The sequence below is a fragment of the Felis catus genome, chromosome A1 (assembly GCF_018350175.1).
Source record: "Felis catus isolate Fca126 chromosome A1, F.catus_Fca126_mat1.0, whole genome shotgun sequence".
NCBI lineage: Eukaryota > Metazoa > Chordata > Mammalia > Carnivora > Felidae > Felis > Felis catus.
The window spans coordinates 184563667-184587196 of record NC_058368.1 but is presented as its reverse complement, the minus strand read 5'-3'; the positions used below and the strand labels follow the sequence as shown (position 1 = coordinate 184587196).

General features: G+C 35.9%; 1 long non-coding RNA gene across 1 annotated transcript in view; it reads left to right on the top strand.

Moving 5' to 3' along the window:
- Positions 1–333: 333 nt before the first annotated feature.
- Positions 334–23530, top strand: part of LOC123379616 — a 66541-nt gene continuing 43344 nt past the window's right edge. Inside the window, exon 1 of the long non-coding RNA XR_006584298.1 lies at positions 334–574. This is a non-coding gene — a long non-coding RNA (uncharacterized LOC123379616). The remainder of the gene's footprint in view (positions 575–23530) is intronic.

Sequence of the window (23530 nt, the reverse complement as noted above, 5' to 3'; positions counted from 1 at the left end):
GAATTATTTATTGAATCTCAAGCTTTAATATAGTAATAAGCTCAGCTAGTTTCTCTAAATGAAAAGATGCTTGTTTCCTTACTTCTAATCTCTTTCTTAATTTCAAAAAACTAAATGACTTTAAAGGAGAGGATACAGTTCACAACCAGTGAACTTCAACCAGTTTGCAGTCTTGTTGAATACTTAAACCAATATCTTAGGAATCACTATTATCATTTATGTAAGAACCCTAAAGGATTCTAGGAAACTGGAGTGTTTATTTGTTTTAAACATTAGTTGTTCCTAAGGAAAAGATTGAGAGGCCAAGTCGTGGGAGAAGGGAGAGAAAGAATGGCAAATACCATGGAAATTGTTTCTTTTCTTGTTTTATTCATTTGTTGGCAGAATTATTTGTGGATCAGTCCATCTCACCATCCATTTATTACAATTTTGAATTATTATTTAAATGTCTTGGTTATAAAAACAGAAATCACTAACTGACTAAGAAGAAAATTATTTGTGGAAAACTGCAGTTCATAGCATCAGAAACCTGGACTGAGGACACAAGGCAAATGACAACACAGACTACAGCCAGGTAGGTGCCAGAGCTTGTCTATGGTCTTTTTATGACTAAGATTGCCAATACTAAACTACTGTAGCACACACGCTGCTCTGAATAATCTCCATGTCATATGTTTTGTTTTCTTTCCTGTGGATACAGAGTACTGGGTTAGGGTGTCCAGTTGGCCATGTCTATGACTCATGCTTAAGCCTTAACTTTCAGGTGTCAGAAAATGAGAATTTCTGGTACCATATGAGCCCTGACTGTTATCAAGACTCATGTATGAGAGGTTTCACCAAAAGTCAGAATAGTGTTTGGATGCTGGACTACTAAAAAATAAATGACAATGTTAACTCTGGCCACTTTCTGTATTCATTGTTAGAGACTCAATCAGTAGGGAAGAAGAAATCCTTTCTGCTATGAAGAATCTCCCTGTGTGATAAAGATGTAATAGTGACTCATATTATAGCACAGGGCATAGCTCCTGGACCAACTAGAGGGCTTTGGGAGTCACAGCAGTCAGTAGGATAAAAGCTTCTTAGAGCATTTAAGCTAAAAATGAAAGGATAAGTGGAGATAAAAGAAGTAAAAGCTAGTCAGGACAAAATTAAAAATGCTATAACTGAGAAGCAATCTCGAATGGATGCCATGGTGGTAAGGATGGATGAAGCAGAGCAGCAAATGAGCGATATAGAGAACAAACTTATGGAGAATAATGAAGCAGAAAAAATGAGCGAGACTAAAGCAAAAGAGCACGATATAAGAATTAGAGAACTCAGTGACTCATTAAAAAGGAATAACAGCCAAATTATAGGGGTCTTAGAAGATGAAGAGAGAGAAAAGGGGGTAGAAGGTTTATGTGAGCAAATCATAATGGAAAACATTCCTAACCTGGGGAAAGACTCAGATACCAAAATCCATGAAGCACAGAGAACTCCCATTAGATTCAACAAAAACTGACCACCAACAAGGCATATCATAGACAAATTCATAAAATACTCAGACAAGGAAAGAATCATGAAAGCAGCAAGGGAAAAAAGTCCTTAACCTACAAGGGAAGACAGATCAAGTTTGCAGCAGACCTATCCACAGAAACCTGGCAGGCCAGAAAGGAGTGGCAGGATATACTCAAGGTGCTAGATCATAAAAATATGCAGCCAAGAATTCTTTATCCAGCAAGGCTGTCATTCAAATAGGAGAGATAAAAAGTTTCCCAGACAAACAAAGACAAAAGGGGTTTGTGACTACTAAACCAGCTTTGCAAGAAATTTTAAGCGGGACTCTCTGAGGACTAGAAGGGACCAGAGAACACCACCAGAAACTCCAACTCTACAGGCAACATAATGGTAATAAATTCATATCTTTCAGTACTCACTCTAAATGTCAATGGGCTAAATGTTCCAATCAAAAGACATAGGGTAAAAAAATGTATAGGAAAGCAAGATTCATCTATATGCTGTTTACAAGAAACCCATTTTAGACCTAAAGACACTTTCAGATTGAAAGTAAGGGGATGGATAACCATCTATCATGCTAATGGTTGCTGAAAGAAAGCCAGAGTAGCCATACTTATATCAGACAATCTAGATTTTAAAATAAACTATAACAAGAGATGAAGAAGGGCATTATATCATAATTAAGGTGTCCATCCACCAAGAAGATGTAACAATTATAAACATTTATGCTACACATGTGGCAGCACCCAAATATTTATGTCAATTAGTCACAAACATAAAGAAACTCATTGATAATAATACCATAATAATAGGGGACTTCAACACCCCACTTATAGCAATGGATCATCTAAACAGAAAATCATTGGCTTTGAACAATTCACTGGAGCAGATGGACTTAACCCAATATATTCAGAACATTTCATCCTAAAGCAGCAGAATACACATTCTTCTCAAATACACATGGAACATTCTCCGGAATAGATCACATACTGGCACACAAATCAACCCTCAGAAAGTACAAAAATATTGATATAATACCGTGCATGTTTTCAGACCACAACACTATGAAACTTGAAATCAACCACAAGAAAAAATTTGGAAGGACAGCAAATACTTGGACACTAAAGAACATCCTACTAAAGAATGAATGGGCTAACCAAGAAGTAAAGAGTATATGAAAAAGTACATGGAAGGCAATGAAAATGAGAATACCACAGGCCAAAACCTCTGGGACACAGCAAAGGTGGTCATAAGAGGGAAGTATATAACAATCAAGGCCTTCCTAAAGAAGGAAGAAAGGTCTCAGATACGTATCCTAACCTTACACCTTAGAGAGCTGGAAAAGAATAGCAAATAAAACCCCAAACCACCAGAATACAAGAGTAAAGATGAGAGCAGAAATCATTGCTATTGAAACCAAAACGCAAACAAAAAACAAACAGTAGAACAGATCAATGAAACCAGGGGCTGGTTCTTTGAAAGAATCAACAAAATTGATAAACCCCTAGACAGTGTGATCAAAAAGAAAAAGGAAATGACTAGGGGCGCCTGGGTGGCGCAGTCGGTTAAGCGTCCGACTTCAGCCAGGTCACGATCTTGCGGTCCGTGAGTTCGAGCCCCGCATCAGGCTCTGGGCTGATGGCTCGGAGCCTGGAGCCTGCTTCCGATTCTGTGTCTCCCTCTCTCTCTGCCCCTCCCCCGTTCATGCTCTGTCTCTCTCTGTCCCAAAAATAAATAAAAACGTTGAAAAAAAATAAAAAAAAAAAAAGAAAAAGGAAAGGACCCAAATAAATAAAATCAAGAATGAAAGAGAAGACATCACAACCCACACTGCAGAAATACAAGCAATAGTAAGAGAATATTATGAGCAATTATACAGCAATAAATTGGGCAATCTGGAAGAAATGGACAAATTCCTAGAAACATATAAACTACAAAAACTGAAACAGGAAGAAATAGAAAATTTGAACAGACCCATAACCAATAAAGAAATCAAATTAATAATCAAATATCTCCCAGAAAACTAGAGTCCAGTGCTGGATGGTTTTCCAGGGGAATTCTACCAAACATTTAAAGAAGAGTTAACACCTATTCTTTTGAAGCTGTTCCAAAAAAATAAATATGGAAGGAAAACTTGCAAACCCATTCTATGAAGCCAGCAATACTTTGACTCCAGGACTAAAGACCCCACTACAAAGGAGAACTACAGACCAATTTTCCTGATGAACATGGGTGCAAAATCCTCAAAAAGATACTAGCCAACCATATCCAACAATACATTAAGAGAATTATTCACCACGACCAAGTGGTACTTATACCTGGGATGCAGGGCTGGTTCAATATCCACAAAACAATCAATATGATACATCATATCAGTAAAAGAAAGGACATGAACAACATGATCCTCTTAGTAGATGCATAGAAAGCATTTGACAAAATACAGCATCCTTTCCTGAAAAAAAACCTCTTATATGGTATAGAAGGTATAGAAGTATATTATATACTCTTACATTGTATAGAAGGATCATACCTCACAATCATAAAGTCCATATACAAAAGACTCACCGCTAATATCCTCAATGGGGAAAAACTGAGAGCTTTCCCCCCAAGGTCAGGAACATGACAGGGATTTCCACTCTTGCCTCTGTTATTCAACATAATATTGGAAGTTCTAGCTTCAGTAATCAGACAACACAAAGGAATAAAAGGCATCCAAATCAGCAAAGAGGAAGTCAAACTTTCACTCTTTGCAGATGACATGATACTCTATATGGAAAACCCAAAAGGTTCCACCAAAAAACTGCTAGAACTTATCCATGAATTCAGGAAAGTTGCAGGATATAAAATCAATGCAAAGAAATTGGTTGAATTCCTATACACTGATAATGAAGCAACAGAAAGGGAAATCAAGGACTCAATCCCATTTACAGTTGCACCAAGAACCATTAAGGTTTACAGATAAACCTAACCAAAAAGGTGAAAAATCTATACACTGAACACTATAGAAACCTTATGAAAGAAATTGAAGAAGACACAAAACAATGGAAAATATTCCATGATCCTGGATTGGAAGAACAAATATTGTTAAACTGTCGATACAACCTAAAGGAATCTACATATTTAATGCAATCCTGATGAAAATAACACCAGCATTCTTCACACAGCTAGAACAAACAATCCTAAAATGTGTATGGAATCAGAAAAGACCCTGAATAACCAAAGAAATCCTGAAAAGAAACCAAACCAGGAAGCATCACAATCTTGGACTTCAAGCTGTCTTACAAAGCTGTAATCATGAAGACAGTATGGTACTGGCACAAAAACAGACACTTAGATCAATGGAACAAAATAGAAAATCCAGAAATGGACCCTCAAATGTATGCCAACTAATCTTTGACAAAGCATAAAAGAATATCCAATGGAAAAAAGACAGTCTCTGTAGCAAATGGTGTTGGGAAAACTGGACAGTGGCATGCAGAATGAACCTGGACCACTTTATTACACCATACACAAAAATAAACTCAAAATGGATGAAAGACCTCAATGTAAGACAGGAAGCCATAAAAATCCTTGAGGAGAAAGCCAGCAAAAACCTCTTTGACCTTGGCCACCTCTTTGACAGCAACTTCTTACTCAACACAGCTCCATAGAGAAGGGGCACAAAAGCAAAAATGAACTATTGGGACCTCATCAAAATAAAAAGCTTCTGCATGGTGAAGGAAACAATCAGCAAAACCAAAAGGCAACCAACAGAATGGTAAGAGATATTTGTAAATGGCATATCAGATAAAGGGTTAGTTAGTATCCAAAATCTATAAAGAACTTACCAAACTCAACACCCCGAAAAACAAATAATCCAGTGAAGAAATGGGCAAAAGACATGAATAGATAATCTCCAAAGAAGACATCCAAATGGTTAATAGACACATGGAATAATGCTCACCATTACTTATCATTAGGGAAATACAAATTAAAACCACAATGAGATACCGCCTCACATCAGTCAGAATGACTAAAATTAACAACTCAGGCAACAACAGATGTTGGCAAGGATGTGGAGAAAGAGGATCTCTTTTCCACTGTTGGTGGGAATGCAAACTGGTGCAGCCACTATGGAAAACAGTATGGAGCTTCCACAAAAAGTTAAAATAGAACTACCCTACGACCCATCAATTGCACTGCTAGGTATTTATCCAAAGGATACAGGTGTGCTGACTCAAAGGGGCACATGTACTCCAATATTTATAGCAGTGCTCTTGACAATAGCCAAAGTATGGAAAGAGCCCAAAAGTCTATCAATAGATGAATGGATAAAGAATATATGGTATATATGTGGTGTATACACACACGCACACACACACCCACATGCACACACACACACACACACAATGGAGAGTTATGCAGCAATAAAAAAGAATGAAATCTTGCCATTTGCAACAACATGGATGGAACTAGAAGGTATTATGCTAAGGGAAATTAGAGAAAGAGAAATAGCATATGACTTCATTAATATGTGGAATTCAAGGTACAAAACAAATGAACATAAGGGAAGGGAAGCAAAAGTAATATAAAAAAAGGGATGGGACAGAACATAAGAGACTCTTAATTATAGAGAACAAACTAAGTATTGCTGGAGGGTTTGTGGATGGGGGGATGGGCCATTGGGTAAGAGGCATTAAGGAAGACACTTTTTGGGATGAGCACTGGGTGTTCTACATAAGGAATGAAACTGGAATCTACTCCTGAAATCATTATTGCACTATATATAACTAACTTAGATGTAAATTAAAAAATAAAAAATAAGGGGCGCCTGGGTGGCTCAGTCGGTTAAGTGTCCAACTTCAGCTCAGGTCATGATCTCGCGGTCCGTAGGTTCGAGCCCTGCGTCGGGCTCTGTGCTGACAGCTCAGAGCCTGGAGCCTGTTTCAGATTCTGTGTCTCCCTCTTTCTCTGACCCTCCCCTGTTCATGCTGTCTGTCTCAAAAATAAATAAATGTTAAAAAAAATTAAAAAAAATAAAAATAAAAAATAATAATAAAGATTTGTGGAAGTCAAGTGATATGAGTTTATACACAAAAAAAGAAAAAGAATGAGAGGATGAATAGAGGTTAGCCAGTGGTGTCAGTGATGAGGACACATGTTCCATGCAGTCTTTATAAGCTGCCCATTGCACTAGTTCCTTTATTTTGGCACTCTACACTTTAGGAGAAGAAATTTTAGGGATGAAGACAATATAGAAGGCCATGACCAGATTAGGGAATAGCAGATACTTTTCTACATATATCTTTGAAATACATTTGATTACCTACCTTTCCCACTCTCTGAGCCACACATACTTTGTAAATACTGTCACTCTGTCACAAACTTTACGCATTATCTCATTACTTCTCAAACACTACCAAGTAGATAATATTATCTCAATTTTATAGATGTGGAAATAGGCACTCATGGAAGGTCAATTATTTTGCCCAGGTTACGTGACTAATCGTAATTCAGTCAGAAACTGAATCCAAAGTGTTTCAGTTTCAAAGATAATTCTCTTTTCTCACACTGGATTCCTGTTGTTTTCTTTCTGTTGTAGTGTTTTATATCCATAAACACCCTTATTTCTTTGTTTGCGGAGTATGTTTAGGATTTGGGGCACTGCTCTGTGGATAATAGTACCTGGTCACCTTTCCTATATACCCGCATCTGCAGGACATTCGTTCCTGAAAGGACCAGAATACATCACCCAGTCCTTGTTGAAATTACTGTAAACTGGGTCCCACAAAGTTTCCTGACTTAGTCAATTCCATCAGAGTTTTGACAGATTTTCTAGTAGATAAAACAAACTCTTGACGTTTTAATTTTCTGTTTTTTCTAAATGAGGGAGGGAAAGTAGGGGCATAGCTCAGAATAAAAAGAGATTCTACTTTTAATGAGTAGAAGGGGAAGAGAGGAAAGTCAGAATGTGGGGAAAGGGACAAAGATATGAGGCAGGTGGTGGGCATGTTTATACCTATAAGGGAAGGGTGGAGGACATAGTTTCTGGTTCTAATTCCTAGTTCTTTGTTCTCATGAGGAAGTATGAACTGTGACTCTGGTTTTGTGACATACTTTTTTAACTTTCACGTATGCACGCACACACACACAGACACTTTTGGGGAGTGGATGGGCTTTTGTTTCTTTCAGCCATAGTTAACAAAAAAAACCCTCTCAATTCTAAGTATGATTAAAAAGTGACACTTGTATTTGGCACCACTTGGGGACCACAAAATGATTTCATTGAATTTTTCTTTAAAAAGTTGAATCATACATGTGTGTGTATAGATTGACAATTCTATACTTAGTTTCCATTGGAAATGGTTCTAGTAGGAGGAACTGATTCTAGAGCTTCTAAAATCTCTGTTAACATTCACTGGAAGAGAAAATCCATCAGAATCAGTTTTTCTTTGATGATTTGAGCATACTAGATGAACAGTTTTCATCTAATGCTTGTTTTTAAAAAGAGAGGAACAAAAGCATTGCAACATCTCTAAACTGTAATTGAAGAATAGGTCAGTGTATATTATAATCAGAGATTAGTTAAGAAAAATCGAAACAAAAGTAGCTGTCTCTTCTTACTTAATTGCACTATTTCAAAGAGAAAAAAACCCACCCAGCTCTGATAAATTACCTTAGGCTCAAGATCCATAGTCTTTATTTCTACCTGATGTTCAGTGTTTGAAACAATCATTTTCCCGTGTGACTCAATTTCTTTTCAGTGTACATCTCAATACATAGCTAGAGATTTCATTTGTTAGTCATTTAGTGAAAAGGAGGTGTAAGATCTCAATCATTCTATCTCATCGTGTTTTCTATAGGGGTTTTCTAAGTAGTATGGTAAAGTAGTATTGATAAAGTAGTTTTGCTGATTACCAAGATTGTAGGTAGTATTTTTTTCTCCCACTCTAAGTAAATAAACACTTTAAGAAATTATTCTGAGTCAATTTATTCTGATTCTGGACTGAGAAAGCTGAGAAAAAATCTGCGGTAACTATTTTATGTTTATTCTGCATCACGCATTGTAAAGTGCTGAGAGAAGAGCAAATGCTTTAATTAAAAGGAACAATTTTCTTAGGAAAAACAATTGCTGTGTGTGCTAACCGAATCTAATGTGCTGTATCGCCAAACTTAATATATGCCATCTTCTTAAATGCCGTCTTCTTAAATGCCTGTTGAGCCAGTGGTAGTCATGACTGTATATTTATTCAATGTAATTGATAGAAATGTTTAATTAAATATTATGAAGGGTAATTCTCTAGCTTTCTCTATCAGATAAATTTAAACCAGGAGCTTCTGAAATCATTCTTGTGTAATTAAATAAAAACACCCAAAGAACAGAAAAGCAGTACTGCTAGAGTTCAAGATGGTTTTAAAATACTTTATTTTGTAAAAACCCTGCATAAGAATTTCCTGCTTTATTTCTTTTAACTTACTGCCCTCCCTCCTTTCTTCCTTCATCATGTATCTTCTGTGTGAAATGATCATATGAGATAAAAACTGAAGAAAATACGGACCTCTCATCAAAGAATTTATGGACTAGGTGTAAAAGATTAATTGATAAATAATACAGATAATAAATGCTATATGGAGGAAGAAAGTAAATTATATTTTCAAATTGAAGGGGAAAAAAACTCATTTGAAGTGATTCGGTTTTAAAATTTTCCTCATTAAACAGACTACTTTCATCAACTTTATTTTAAACTCTCTACTTTGCTTGGTAAATAGAGTGTGGATATTTTATTAGTAATCAAACTTTAAGTAGGCTCCACATCAGTGTTAGCCATTATTTGTAGCCTTATTATCCTCCAGTTAAATATTTATTTCTGCACTTGTTTATTTTAGTAAGTGAGCATTAAGTGGCAAAGGTATGTACTCTTTGTAAAAAGTATTTGATTTTTTTGACAAAGTAATTTACACAAGTATTCAAACATCAAACACTACTAAAAGACAGCTAGAAATAGCTGTTCCCTGCACCTTCCCTACCAGCTTCCTGCCCCTACATCATTTTCCATTCTCCACTTTAGCTATTTCATATGAGATTTAACTCCAAGTCTTTAAATAACAAGATTATCTTACATACCTATTTTTTTTTTTTTTTTGATTTTGGAATGATAAACTTACACTAAGGATGACAACTTGGAAAGTTTTCTGTCATACATGTCTTTTTGGTTCATTTTCAGAAAACAATAAAAAGTAATCATTTGATGATTTGAAAACTTAATTTATACCTCAACCTTTCTGAATAAAGTCATAATGTAAATTTCCATTGAACAGACAACCAGTTTTTTTTTCTGGGTGTCAATTTAATTTATAGAATTTTGTGCAAAGTAGGAAATTAATGATGGCATAAGGCTCATGTTTTTTATTTTGTGTTTGTACCATGCAAAGCAATAGTTGTATGCTAGCAGCTCTATTTTGCTAAGCAAAGCCGATCTTGAATGTGAATTTTGTACTATAGCTAAACTCATTTATCTTTACATGACTGAATACTTATAATAGTATACTCCATGAAAATTAACTCTTAGTTCATATGACATTGAGATTAAATCCCTTTGCTGGGTCTTACTCCCTACCCTCCACCTGTCAGAATCTAGGGATCCTCATGATAGATGCTCTAATTAAGCTTTGCTGATTTTCTTTTTTCCACTAAACAAATAATGCTTGTTTTACCTCCATGGATGATTTTTTAAGTGTTTCCACACTTATTCTATAGCATACTATAGAATATGTATGAACTAGAATGTATGAACTAGAATTCCATGGTCACATATGTTTGTGAAATGTTATACCTTTCCCTCCTTGGAGTTTCACAACATGCAGCAGCATACTGAAAGCTCTGAAAATTCCTGTCGTGTTAAAAAAACAACAACAATGTAAAAAAACCCTTTTACTCTGTTGAATTTAGCCTTTATTCAGCATGTTTGAACTACAGGATGTTTGTAGCACCCTCATTAACAGCCTGCAAGACAATGATGAGCAGTCAGCCACTTCTAGATGCACAGTTTCATGCCGTTCCATGGTCTATAATATTCACTAACTTTTTCCACTGCTTTCTTTGAAAATCTTGTTCATCCCACAGGAAGAATGTATGGCATTTAGGTAAGTAGGGAAAAAGGAAGGGTATTGTGGGTTTGGGAACAGCATAAAATACATTTATATCATTCAGCAAGCATTATGTCAATGTATTAATGTCTCTTCTTGCCTATATTCGAAGGTTCTTGAGAACCTTATTTAAAAACAAAAAAAGGTACTAAAAACCAGACTCAACACACCTTCCAAATTATCCTGAAATACTGGGTGTAATTCTAGTCATAACTTCTCAAAAAGAATACCACTTAAAAAATGAACTAGTAAAGGACTGGGACAAGGGGTTACTGCACAAAGCTAGAGTTAGAGCCATTACTGGAAGGAGCAAATTGACTTTCTGTCTAAATCTGGAAATATCAGCCCAAGGAAATATTATGTGTAATTTGAGTGAAGTAAGTGTGGAAAAAAATGAAAGAAAGCACTATAAATCACTAGAAGATAGCTGAGGCAGAAGACATAAATGAACATTAAGAGAGTTTAAACAAATTTAGAAATGGCATGATGCCTCTTAAGAGAAGCTGGGAATACACTATTATTTTTTGTTTGTTAAAGAAGAGAACAAGTTGATCCTACGAGCTAGAGAGCTCCCTGGGAAGACAATTTTCCTAACATGTTTCAGATGACTTTCACTTGTTGGTTGCGCAGCCCTCTGCAATTATTTCATTTCTCTGTGCTAGAGAGTTTTCTTATCTTTAAAGCAGAAATGATAATAGTGCCTTCCTCATTAGGATGTCAGGAAGATTAAACAGCCCTTGGCTCTTAGTAGTTCAATGTATAATAGCTATTATTGTTATTGTTATTATTTCTTTAGTATTCCCTATGGTAAGAAGTAATGATGAATTGAGTAGCTGTCATTTGGTGAGCTGTTAGATATGTTTTGTTACTCGCTTCCATAATCTATTCAATTCTGACAACATGGTTAAGTAAATATTATCAACTCCAATTTATAGGTAGAGACACAGAAGTTTTGCTAGGTTAAGAAACTTCTGCAAGCTCATACAGCTAGTGAATCAGGATTTGAATCTAGAGAGTTTAGTTCAGAGAAGTCCAAATCTTAACAACGCATGTTCTTCTCTGATTTGGAACTTCTCATCAGTGTGATGAAAATGTTTCAGGTGTGCTGAAGTTTTGCTCCCTTCAGTCCTGGAAGGGACTTTTACTTCAGTGTGCCATACACCTATTTTCATTTGTGCATGTGTATTATAACATGGAACAGTTGGAAAGGAGTATGGATGGCCTTCGGAGAAAGCTGGTGAATTGCAAGGAGAGACAAACTTGTTTTAAACCCATTTGATTGGAAAGATTTTTCCATTCTTCTCTCCTGCCATTGCCCACCATTTACTCCATCTTTCAACCCTGTGAAGCAGTTCATGCATTAGACATGTATTGTTTCTCTCTCACAAATGCCCCTCTGTATTTTGTTCTATTTTATTTGCCCAAGATCTACTCTTGCTTGTGGGGCAGAGTGGGATTTGTGAAATAATTGTGTCACTAAATAGTGACTGCTCTAAACAGAGAGCCACTCTTAAATTTAGCTATGTTCCCACATAATTTTTGAATACCTGGATTGTGAGTCTTGTCATTTGGGCTGAAACTAGCACTGGGATGGTCAGGCCTGCTGGAATGCAGACTTCTTCAGGGTGCACTGGTTTATCTTCATGTCTCTATTGTGTAACATGTGGTCTAAGATTCATGTTCACCTCATCAGTGACTGCTACATTAATGGAAACAAATTTTTAAAATTCAAATTGTTTCCTTTAGTGTGAAATCATTTCTTTGGATTGCAAAGATGGGATATGGGATTTGGACTCATTTACAATATATATGATATGCAACTTCTCTTTGGATGGCATTTTGTATTTTTGACAAGTAAAAAACTACAACAAACTTTTTTAATGGCTGAGAGATCTGAATTAATCAGTCTAGTGTATCCATCAATGTCTAGATTTAAATTTTGCTTGAGACTGATTTTTTTAATTGATAACTTGGTCTTGTGAATGTTGTTGAAGCTTACACGTGCAAAGAAAAAAGAATACAAATGCAAGCGATCTGTGAATGATTTGACAACTTTCCCGCATTAGAGAGATTGTGTTATTTAAATCCTCCCTTCACATTCCAACGGTTTCTTAATCACCCATGGTATGAAAGACTTTCCTAGACTTCTGCTGAAGCAGGTCTGATTAGGGAAAGAAGATTTTTACATATTCTAAGACATCTTAAAATATACAAGGTTAGTTATCCAGGAAATTATTGTCTGGGAGTATGATCCTATTTGATGGTTTCGATTTATAACCATTGGACCTTATATAGAAAAGAAAGATATTCCAAGAATACCAAGATGTCATGAAGGCAGTTTAAAGATTTTTGAGTGGAAAAAGGTTTTCATTCTAATAAAAGAAAAAGGAAGAGAATTGTAATCTTGAGATGTCTTGTGGACTAATGGTTTATTTTATCCATGTCTTTGTTATCATAAGTCTGCCTTTAATGTTTTTTAAAATTACAATAACTCATGGAATTTTAATATTCTAATCGAAGTTAGTGGTGCTACACTGAAAGGAGCCAAATGAGTGGCTAACATTGTGGCATCAACATTCAGATGTCTCACTGTATTTTTATTGTAATGTATGTTTGTTTGTTTGTTTGTTTGTTTGTTTATTTATTTATTGAGAGATAGAGAGAGAGAGAGGGAGAGAGCACAAACAGGGGAGGGGCAGAGAGAGAGGGAGACACAGAGTCCAAAGCAGGCTCCAGGCTCTTAGCTGTCAGCATAGAGTCTGATGCAGGGCTGGAACTCACAATCCTTGAGATCATGACCTGAGCTGAGGTCAGACGCTTAACAGACTGAGCCACCCAGGCACCCCATGTATTTTTAAGGAGCTTTAAAAAAAATACAGGCTCTGATATTTGACATTCCAGACCACTTTTTTTCCCTCTCTGTTTCTTCCTTTATTTAGGCTAACTTGACCATGAATTACAGCTATTTTAGTAAATTTCTTATTCATGGTGTGTTAGTCGTTTTTAATGAAATTTACTTTCTATATGAGGTGTTTGACTATAGTTCCTATTATGATGGCAACCATTTGTTGGCATTAATAGTGCCAGCGTCATGGATTTTATTTCCGGAATGAACCCTTAATACACAGTATTTTAGACTTTTGCCAGTGTTTTTGAATTGCATGTTTCAACAGAAACCAGAAAAGGCATTATAAATGAATGACCAAATCATCTTCAGCATTTTGGGAAAAGGGGGCATGCCACCCCAGGCTTCTTAAAGTGTGATCTGTAGACCTCTGCCTATGAATACTTAAAGAAACACCACTTCTGTTAAAAATACAAATTTGGAAATGATAAAACTGACCTACTGTATTAGAATCTGTGGAAGTACTGGAAACTGCATGTCAAACAAACAGACCTAGTCAGTCTGCTCACCGTGGGACACCAAAAATAATAGCATTTTCCCTAATGGAAGTCAGCAGATTATTTTTGAATCTATTAGTGGTAAATAGTTGATTATTCAAATGTTTTTTCAATCCCAATGGTTTCTTCATCATCCATGAAGTAAAGATTTTTCTAGACTTTGAGTTTTTTAATTGTAGTGAAAAACACAATATGAGATCTACCTTCTTAAAAATTTGAGTGTACAGTATAATATTGTTAACTATAAGTATAAATGTGTACAATATATCTGTATTACTTTTTCATCTTACATGACTGAAACTTTATACCTATTGAACAGCAGCATATATCCCCCTCAGTTTTCCTAAACATTTGAGAAAGCACTTCTAATTAGAGAATGGGGATTCCCTTCATACAATTCAAATAGGCATAAATATCACAAATTTAAAAAAGCACAGTCAGTTCACTGGTCTAATCAAATAGGCATAAGTAGACATATTTGTACTGTACTTATAATTATTTTTTCACTAGTATTACCTAATTGAAAGCGTGTTGCTTGTGGAATCAGAATAAATGATAGAATCTATAATTTAGATTTAGTACAGGAATCAGAAGAAAAGCATGTGAGTTATTATTTCTTTGGTATAGCGGCATAGATGAGTAATGGGGACATCTAAACACCTAATAACAACTGATAATGACCTATGGAGGACACATATTTATTGTTTCCTTAAGCTGGGTAGGTATATGGTTGTAATCTCTTTATTTTTTTATTAAAATTTTTTTTGATGTTTGTTTATTTTTGACAGAGAGAAGCAGAGCATGAGTGGGGGAGGGGCAGAGAGAGAGGGAGACACAGAATCCAAAACAGGCTCCAGGCTCTGAGCTGTGAGCACAGAGCCTGATGCGGGGCTCGAACTCACAGACCACGAGATCATGACCTGAGCCAAAGTCAGATGCTCAACCAACTAAGCCACCCAGGAACCCTGGTTATAATCTCTTTAAAGATGGAGACTACTGTCCCTAATAAACATGTATAATTTTCTTCATTTCTGTTTGGCTTTTTATAAATGTACCTAGTGATATGCAAACAAGCAATTATCCAGTGACTGTCTGTTAAACATATGCAAGATACTGCTAGTAACTGAGTAAGTTTTAAAATGATCTACACTCCCAGAACAAACTGGAGTGGAAAAAAAAAGATGGACTTTTCTCTGTGTTATTTGTCTTCTTAGGGTAGAGTTAGGATCAAGACTCAGATTTTTCTGGAATCAAACACTAATCTACATCATGAGGTTGTGACTTTGGGAAAGAGGTAGAGGTAGAGAGGGAAGGAGAGAGTAAAAGAGATACCATCCATTAAGTAGTGCATTCTTCAATTGAAGTTTAGACACTTTAAAAGGAACATATTGACCTTTCCCTCCTTTCCTCATGCAAATGAAAGCAATGGGCAATGAACGAATTAGAAGTCAAGCAAGTATGCAATATGAACATAGATTTCATAACCCTTTTGAAATTGAAGACTTGGGGTGTCATTGCTTTGTCACTTTTTAGTCAAAGAGCGTAATCTCATTTTCATCCCTTTAGAATCCTTAGTTTTAGGCAAATGTGCAGAAGATTCTGCTAAATTATAAGGGCAACTCATTTTAAAGGTTAAAGGATGATGTGCAATTAGCCTCTAAATTCAGACCTGATTATTGAAGTCAGATTATCCTTTGGTTTAGGACAATGTAACCAGACATTTTAATGCATAAATGTGTCCACTAGTGGACAATTAGAGTTGTCAGTTTAAGTAGTCAGTTGAAGAGACAGGTTAAACTGAAATTGGTAGTGTCTTTATGACCTTGTGCTTAGAAACATTTCTCTGGAAATACAATCATGAGTTTTGATTTGGTGAGAGAAGTAGCAGAATCTAATTATGGCTAAAGTGCCAATGACTACATTCTTCATATACATCACAAACAACTGACCCATGAAAGGACAGATACTGGATGGATATTCTAGAAAGGCAGCAGTAATTGGTACTCAGGAAACTAAAAGGATCAAGCAAGTTTTGTAGTCTACAGTATGCTTTTGAAATAGCGTTTTGATCAGGGAGAAAGGTTAAAGGAAAACGTTGTGTTCAACTGTCACCTCTCTTCCATTTTATGTGTGTGTATATGAAGCCTGCAAGGAGAATTCTGGTTCTCACCTGGACATGAAAATGGCAACTTCCTGTCTGATGGCTAATTACTCATTTTTAATGATTTTTACTCACTCTGAGACACTCTCTACAAGGTACCTTGTCACCATGGCAGCCAGTTGTTTGGAACGTGCATTAGGCTAGAAACACATATTTGTGAGGGAAGAAAACTTCCCTCACAAGTTTGTATATAATTTTGGAAGTTTGTACTTCAATGGGAGGTGAGATGAGAGATACTTAACTCATACTGTCAAGAGTTTCTGGGAGGAAATACCTAGGTGAGGCATCCCTAGTCATTGTCAGCCTGCAAATAGCAGCCTACAAATACAACTAGAATTCTAATACACGCATGAGAATAGACAGGGGCTTTAACCGGGTGTGAGCAGCTAATTTGAGGAAGAAAAATAGTCAACCTTTTGATCCAGGTTCAGTACTAAAGATTAGCAAGAATATGTTCTCTTGTTCATAAGACAGAATTAGTCTTAGTGATTAGATGTCACGATAGCATTTAATTTTGCACTTTGGCTTATCTATAAGGAATCTCTTTATGTTTCTAACAAAGGCAAATGTGAAAATGGTTATGAAGGAAAAATTATTAAAGATGGGTAGATTCATTAATAATACCATGAATACTTCCCACACTCAAACCATATTAGTTTATTCTCTTTTCCTTTACTCTGAAATACTGTATTTTACTCCTTTACAAACTTGTTTTGTTGTAGTTTGTTGGAGAATATTTCTCACTCTTACTATGTAAAGTCCAAACCATGTTAATCAAGTTAAAATAGATACAGGCAATTATTGTTTAGTAACTAAAACTTTGTCATGATTTGGATTTACAGTATATTATGTAATTTTACTGCTAAACTTGTGAGTATGGTTAGGTGGCATTTTCTGCCCTCTGTCTCCTCTTCTTTCCCTTCCATATGGGAACATAGTAAATGTTTAGTAAATCAGAAAATAGGACTTTTACTTTTATTTGAAATTAATGTAAAAACTCACAGTTAGAGAGATGTTATTTTTCCATGAGTAGTTTTTTTAGTTATAAGGAGATCAGAAATCTGTAAGAGGAGAAAATAAACCACCCTTAGCCATTTTCCATGTCTTGTAGTCTATATATTAGGTGATCTTTTGACAGAAATTGGAGTTGCATACAATAAAAATTATATAGACCAATCAGTGGGTTGCTAGTTTGCATACTGAGGTAGTGCAGTGAATTGGCATTGTTATAAAATTTTAACTAGCTAAATTACCAAAGAAAGAGGAATTCTGATTAGTTGAATTTTCTACATAATTCAAAATAAATCAGAAGGATGTTTTTGTTTTTCAATTTTGTTGCTTGAGAGTTCAAATTCAAATTACCTGCCCCTTTCTCTTAAAACGCATGACTATATTTTTAAAATTATGTTCTTTGGTAACTGCTACTGTTTCTGGGGCACGGTATCACAGTTCTGAACAATAATTTTCATTATATAATGCTAGCACTATAAATGATAAAGTGGATGGAAGTAAAAGTGCTCTGTTCCCTGGGCCAGAGATTCCTAGACTCTATGATGATTGCATATTCTTGAGGCTTAACTAACTCAGTCATCACTGTGTCTTTTTCAAATATGTACTGTATTTTAAGTGTATGTGATTCTTCAATGGATAATGAATTACAAATTCGCTTATAAGTGCTATTGAATTTATGGTAACATGGTCAAGACAGTTTTTCTTGGAAAACCTGATTATAACTACTATGTGGGTTAGTCAGTACTATTTGTAAATGATAATGAACTAATATTTGTTGACTGTTAAAAACAAGTCAGGTATTTTCCTAAGCATTATATAGGTAGTTTCATTTCCATTTTACAAGTATAGAAACCAAGGCATTGGGAGATGAATTACCTGGTCCAAGTGCATATAGCTAGATATTGGTAATTAATGAGGTGTTAAAAAATAGGTCTTCCTTACTGAAAAATTTGGGGCCCACTGCTCTAGATGACAGCATAAATTAAAAAAAAATAATTGGAAGACTTTATTTTGGTCATTTGTCAGTTGCTGAAGTTTGAGGAGAGATTAGAAATCTGGTTGGTAATATGAAATAATTGGGCTCTGTTTTGCTGCAGTTTATTCCAAGTGCATATGACAGAGAGGTCTATTTATTGGTTTCGGTGGCAATCAGAAGATGTATGTGGCTGGGCGACATAACTGTGTCACCTGGAGTATGTCTGCTTAGTATTCCTTGAGAATACCTGCTTTTAGCCCTGTTTGAGGTATTCAGCACTGCAGCAGTCATAGTCTCTGGGGTCTTAGCAAAATCCAGGCGCTTGTTTGCCAGGCAGACCTGAAATAACTGTTATTTATTTATAGCCTCTGGCACTGTCTGAAACGTTCTGCAACACAACTAGGTTAACAACTTCAAGTTAATGTAAACACTTCAAAAATGAAAGCACCGGTGCTGTATCTGACCAGGCAAAGAAGAAGGATGGGAGGAAGTGAAGGCACAGGCCACACACAGACTCCGGAGTCCATAAGCCATTCTCTGAGGACAAGTTTGAAAATGACTGGTTGTTTTTGGGTGCTTGATACTATGAAGGGTGTCTGATGTAGGCTGTGGCTCTCACCATTTGGACATGGCTATTATAAGTGAAGGGAGAAGGACTAAGAGACAGAATCTCATGATGGAATATTCTTCTGAAAACTTTGAGCTAGTGCTCAAAACTCCACAATTCACTCACAGTAAGTGCCAATCCTTTAAATGACCTTCATGATCTGCCAACCTGCTTCTTCTCTGAGCTCATCTCCTACCACCTCATCTCCTCTATTCTTTACTTACTCCACTTTAGCCAGAGGGCCAATTGATGTTCTTTGAATGTGTCTAGTATGCCATCATGTAGGTCTTTTCATAGTTATTCCCTTTGGCTGATGCTGGCATTTCTCACTCCCTTGTTTCTTTCAGATATTTCTTCGGATGTCACTATATCAAAGAGGTACTCCTGACCACTTATTCCAGTTCTCTATTGTTGCATATTAAACTACCCCAAAACATAGTGGCTTAAAACAATCACCATTTTAATTAGCTTATAATTTTGTGGGTCAGGAATTTGGGCAGGGCCAGGCTGAAGGAATTTTCTATTGTAATTGTCATTGACGGAGATCATCTAGTGGTGTTTTGTTGGAGTATGCACTCACAGGGAGACTTCATTCATGTGTCTGGCACTTTGGCAGGGATGAACCGAAGGCTGGCATCAACTAAGATTGTCTTCTAGTATGTTAGCTGTTGCTGTGTAACAAACTATCCGAAAACAAGGTGGCTTAAAATAATGAATATTAATTCACAGTTTAAGTGGGTTAAAAATTCAGGTGGAACTTAGTTGAGTTCTCTGTCTCAGGGTTTCTTACAAATTTGCAGTCACGGTGTTTTCTGGAGTTTTGTCTCAAGAGTCAGCTGGGGAGGAACAGCTTTAAAATTCATGCAGCTGTTAGCATGTCTTAAGTCCTTTTGGTAGTTGGTCACAGACATTCTCCATGGGCCCCTTCACTGATTGATGATAGCATAGCAATTTGAGTTCCCTGTAGTGATCTGGAGGAAGAGAGAGCAGAGAGATCAAGCCAGAAAGAAGACATAGTTGAGAGTGACATTCCAACATGTTTATGGTATTCCCTCTGAAGTGAGTCACTAGGTCCGATTCAGACTCAAGGGAAGGGGAATACACAAGGATATGAATATTAGGAAGTTGTGCTCATTGAGAGCCATTTGATATGCTGCATACGACAACCAGGAACTTAACACTTGATATCTCCAGCATGGTGCTTTCAGGGTTCCCAGAGAGAATGTTCCAAGAGACAGTAGCTACGAGGATTATTATGTTCTAGCCACATAAGAAAACCACTTTCTCTGTATCCTGCTGGTGAAGTAAGTGATCTAAGCTGACTCAGGTTCAGAGGTAAGGGAATCAGATTCAACATTAAAGTATAAGGAGTAGCAAAGAACTTTCAGTCATCCTTCATCTACCACACTACTCTATATAATATAGCATGCCTCCCCCCCACCACATACAACTTATTTTCTTTATCCCATTCTATTTTTCTCCATAGCATTTATATTTTTAAACTTTAACATCTGTCTCTTACAACTAGAAAGTAAGCTTCCTATGGTCAAGGAATTTGCCCTTTTTGTTTACTCATATAATCCCAGAGTTAAGAATAAAGAATAGTGCCTGGCACACACTAGGTTTTCAATAAGTATTTATTACAGTATGTGGGTCTATCAGGTGTTATACAATCTAGTCTCTGACTCTTTCTCCAGTCCCTTCCTGTTGGTCAATATTTTCTAACCACATTGACCTTTTGTTGTTGCTATTCCTAAAACTTGCTAAATTTATTCTGGTCTCATAGCCTTTGTTCCAGATGTCCCAAATTTTGCTTGATTTCCAAATTACTGAGTTCTTTTTGTCATTTAGGTCTAAGTTTTAGTGTGAGACCTCAGGAAGAACTTCTATATTACGTCTATTGTATCACCTAGTTTTATTTCTTCATAGCACTTACAACTATCAAATAGCTTCTGGTATGTGTGTTCACCTGTCTGTTTCATCTCACTTAGAAATAAATTCTGTGAACTGAGGATCTTGTTCATTTTATCCAAAGCGCTATCCTTTAGCACCTGCTACAGTGTCTGGCTCACTAGAGGCCCTCAGTATACTTTTGTTGAATAAGACAAATCTGATAATTAAAGTAAGGAAATGTTGGCTTTCTTCTTAATATTTATTTCTTAAAAATTTTTGCCCCAATTTTTCAAAATTTAGCTAAAATTCAATGATTATAACTTGTTGGCCTCACTTCTCCCCTCTTTTATTGCTATAATTTCATAATCACTGAATGTCATTACACTACTTTTCTTAATGACAGTAAAATATCTACTCACGATGGGCCTAATGACCTGGAAGTAATTGCAGGAGTATACAAACAAAGAGAACTGCCAGTTAGCTGACAGGGTTGATATTTTATGTCTAGATCCTTGTCCACACTGCAATAAATTTGGTTCTACACTTGCTTTAGACCTATGTGAATAGATAATTAAAACTTGAGAGAACTTGGAAAAAATGCCTGGAGACTAAGATTATTTTAGAAAGTGTGTGTCCAAAGTTGTGGCGTTAGAATAAATGGCAACGTTTAGTGTGTAGGGGCTACATTTTATTTATTTATTTATTTATTTATTTATTTATTTATTTACTTATTTTTAATATGAAATGTATTGTCAGATTGGTTTCCATACATCACCCAGTGCTCATCCCAACAGGTATAGGGGCTACATTTTAAGCCTAGCAAATTTCCAACAGATAGGAGTATCTTCTTGCTTTAAAATTTATCTTCTTGTCTCTTCCTCCCTATCCCCCAACCTGGCAGCTGTGTAGGCATTAATTTTTTTTTTTTTTTACACAGAGAAAATACTATTGACTCTGTCAATCCTGAAGTTTAGAAGAAAGTGATAAGCTCACCATCAGTGGAAAGTTCTTGCTTCAATATGTGAGCTTGTCCAAATGACCATGGAGGTAGTGGCTAGGTAAAAGAACAGATGTTGATAGATATCAGGAAAGTCTTATGTCTGTTAGTCTTCGAGAATGTAGGGGCATGATGATTTCAACATAGTCTGTTTTAGACAATTATAACCCAAATGCCACTGTAAGCATACATTTCTAGTACCAGCATTGACCAGAATGTTCAAGCATACATGTTGAAAAATAACTGTTTAGATTGCATCTAATTTTTCAAAAGTAAAAGATTAGATGACAGAAAGAATTTACTGGATCTAAGATGATAGTTCATAAGTTCCAGGCTAAGTTGCCCTTTTTGTCAGTGAGAATCGCAATGTTGCAAGTGTAGAATATTTGTGAGAGAGCTTTATGAATTAGAAGCTTGTCTAGTACTTCTGCAAAGTGACAAGGTTATACACACATGTACACATATATGGGTATATACATGCATATGTAAGGATACCAACCATATCTTTTATTAGTACCGTAACCAATATCATATGGTTTATTCTTGGGAGATGAACATAGCTATGAACCTTAGTGCTATGGATACAAAGTAAAAAATGTTGGCATCTCCCACAGGTGAAAATGTTTTGACCTTAGTTATATTTTAGTAGGGAAATAGTACCACAGGTTATAGATTTGGAGTTGTCTTTTGAATTTAGACTTGTCATTTGCTAAGAATAGCTTTTTATCCTTTTTAAGAAAGTAGTAAATCTTTCCTTCTCCTAATCTTTCTCATTTCTAACTTCCAACCTGCTTGTTTCTTCAAAGCCCATCTGAAAATTGACAAATTGTAGGATATATCTTAGAAGGTCTTGGGATCATGGTAGAAAAATCCCTGGAACTAGAGTGGGAAGTCTTTTGTTCTAGACTCACAGCTCTGTCTTTTGGCAACTCATTAAAGAGGTCTTCTTTTCTTTCATAGTTACACATTTTAGAAGTTACTGCGAGGTTAAAAGAAGAGATGTGTGAGGAAGTATTTTGAAAATAGAAAATTCCAAAGAAAAATATGGGTATTATTATTATGCGCATGTATATTTATATATAATGTCTGGTGATAGTTATAGCTTGGTAGTGCTGTTGGATAAACAGACATAGACCCTATATAAAAAAGACACCATGCTTTCCATAATGGAATTTACCATTTATACAACTAATTTTAAAGACCCAGTGTTTTAAACACTGTATTCAAGGTTAAAAAAATTGTAACAAGAGAAGGAGGGCAGATCCAGATTTTTCAGTGTATTGGAAGCTGTTTCCTTAATCCATTCAGGATGGTAGTAAAAAATTATGTTTAGATTAGTGCAGCAAAGCCACTAATGGTATAATAGTGGCTTTTTATCAGATTGTAAATTCCCTGAGAACAGAGTCCATGTTGTTTCATTGTTGTATTTCAGAGTTCTGAAAGGTAGTAGGTGCTTAACTAATGTTTGAGAATGAATGAATTAGGGTGTAATTAAGTAGAAAATTAATATTTTGATGTATCTAAAGTATAGGAAGACTTGAGGGCTATTTTACAGATAAAGATAGGAAGATAGAATGTCAGGGCTTCTGAATAATCTTGACTTCCTTTCCTTACATCATTTTAAATTAAGACATTTTGATAATGCTTATGATGATGAAATGATAATCATAATCCCACACAATTTATGAGGTAGCCTCTACTTTCCTCATTTCACGAGTGTAATGAGACAGAGAGAGATTAAGTATTTTCCTTGAGACCACAGAGCTGGTAACAGCAGAACCTTAGTGTAAGAGGAGACAGAGGCAGAGTCCTGCAGTAACTCATCCCTATGTATTACTTTCACTCTGAGGGGCCTTTAGA